Source organism: Arachis ipaensis, chromosome B7 (assembly GCF_059453495.1).
Source record: "Arachis ipaensis isolate K30076 ecotype BB chromosome B7, ASM5945349v1, whole genome shotgun sequence".
Lineage (NCBI taxonomy): Eukaryota > Viridiplantae > Streptophyta > Magnoliopsida > Fabales > Fabaceae > Arachis > Arachis ipaensis.
Window position 1 is genome coordinate 52,335,001 of NC_142442.1, and position 2,500 is coordinate 52,337,500.

Genomic DNA, 2,500 nt, shown 5'->3' on the forward strand with positions numbered 1-2,500 from the left:
CCTTGCCATCCCCTAGGCACACTAGCAAGCACGTTGTGGTTGTGGTGTGCCGCCGGGCTCCCCCGCCCCCCACGGAGGCACCCGCCGTTGCAACGATGGCTCGGAGCGTTGCAACGGAGGAGCCAAATTTTCATATCTCAGAATTGGCTCGTGCATTTTTCGTGAAATTTTGAGGGAACCTTGGTAATATTATGTGAAGGCTGCACAAAAAAATCCAGGTCAAAAATCGCAGGTTTGCTCCGTTTTTCATTTTTTTTGAATTTCCGGCATTCCGGGCGGTAAAAAAATCGTCAAAAAAAATCGGCACGGTGTAAATTCACCAAATTTGGAGGATGGAAAGATCTTATTTTTCTAGAGGTTGTTGCAAAAAACGGCGTCAAAATTCGACCTCTAGAGCACTTTCCTTTAGTATGTCTCCTCACGGAAAAGGACGTCTACCCGTGGCACTTTGGTAATGGCTCGGCAGCCTATTATAGGGGGGAGGGGTGTCGTGATGCTGAAACTCGAGTTGCCCAAAGGCTTGCTGGGCGCAATGCCAGCAAGATGCACGTTGCCTTGCCATCCCCTAGGCACACTAGCAAGCACGTTGTGGTTGTGGTGTGCCGCCGGGCTCCCCCGCCCCCCACGGAGGCACCCGCCGTTGCAACGATGGCTCGGAGCGTTGCAACGGAGGAGCCAAATTTTCATATCTCAGAATTGGCTCGTGCATTTTTCGTGAAATTTTGAGGGAACCTTGGTAATATTATGTGAAGGCTGCACAAAAAAATCCAGGTCAAAAATCGCAGGTTTGCTCCGTTTTTCATTTTTTTTGAATTTCCGGCATTCCGGGCGGTAAAAAAATCGTCAAAAAAAATCGGCACGGTGTAAATTCACCAAATTTGGAGGATGGAAAGATCTTATTTTTCTAGAGGTTGTTGCAAAAAACGGCGTCAAAATTCGACCTCTAGAGCACTTTCCTTTAGTATGTCTCCTCACGGAAAAGGACGTCTACCCGTGGCACTTTGGTAATGGCTCGGCAGCCTATTATAGGGGGGAGGGGTGTCGTGATGCTGAAACTCGAGTTGCCCAAAGGCTTGCTGGGCGCAATGCCAGCAAGATGCACGTTGCCTTGCCATCCCCTAGGCACACTAGCAAGCACGTTGTGGTTGTGGTGTGCCGCCGGGCTCCCCCGCCCCCCACGGAGGCACCCGCCGTTGCAACGATGGCTCGGAGCGTTGCAACGGAGGAGCCAAATTTTCATATCTCAGAATTGGCTCGTGCATTTTTCGTGAAATTTTGAGGGAACCTTGGTAATATTATGTGAAGGCTGCACAAAAAAATCCAGGTCAAAAATCGCATGTTTGCTCCGTTTTTCATTTTTTTTGAATTTCCGGCATTCCGGGCGGTAAAAAAATCGTCAAAAAAAATCGGCACGGTGTAAATTCACCAAATTTGGAGGATGGAAAGATCTTATTTTTCTAGAGGTTGTTGCAAAAAACGGCGTCAAAATTCGACCTCTAGAGCACTTTCCTTGAGTATGTCTCCTCACGGAAAAGGACGTCTACCCGTGGCACTTTGGTAATGGCTCGGCAGCCTATTATAGGGGGAGGGGTGTCGTGATGCTGAAACTCGAGTTGCCCAAAGGCTTGCTGGGCGCAATGCCAGCAAGATGCACGTTGCCTTGCCATCCCCTAGGCACACTAGCAAGCACGTTGTGGTTGTGGTGTGCCGCCGGGCTCCCCCGCCCCCCACGGAGGCACCCGCCGTTGCAACGATGGCTCGGAGCGTTGCAACGGAGGAGCCAAATTTTCATATCTCAGAATTGGCTCGTGCATTTTTCGTGAAATTTTGAGGGAACCTTGGTAATATTATGTGAAGGCTGCACAAAAAAATCCAGGTCAAAAATCGCATGTTTGCTCCGTTTTTCATTTTTTTTGAATTTCCGGCATTCCGGGCGGTAAAAAAATCGTCAAAAAAAATCGGCACGGTGTAAATTCACCAAATTTGGAGGATGGAAAGATCTTATTTTTCTAGAGGTTGTTGCAAAAAACGGCGTCAAAATTCGACCTCTAGAGCACTTTCCTTTAGTATGTCTCCTCACGGAAAAGGACGTCTACCCGTGGCACTTTGGTAATGGCTCGGCAGCCTATTATAGGGGGGAGGGGTGTCGTGCTGCTGAAACTCGAGTTGCCCAAAGGCTTGCTGGGCGCAATGCCAGCAAGATGCACGTTGCCTTGCCATCCCCTAGGCACACTAGCAAGCACGTTGTGGTTGTGGTGTGCCGCCGGGGTCCCCCGCCCCGGGTCCAAGGTCGAGCACGTGCGTCTGGCTGCTGCGAACCCCGATCACCGAAGGACCAACAAGAAGGGAAACACGTCCGTGCACGGCCCACCTAGGCACCACCTAGGGAGCATGGCGTGGTGGAGTTGTGCCTTGGGCACACGCTCGGGGCAACACCTTGTGCTCGGCCCAGGACTAGGGGGATCATCCCAAGTCCGAGCACGACGTGGGATCGGCGGGC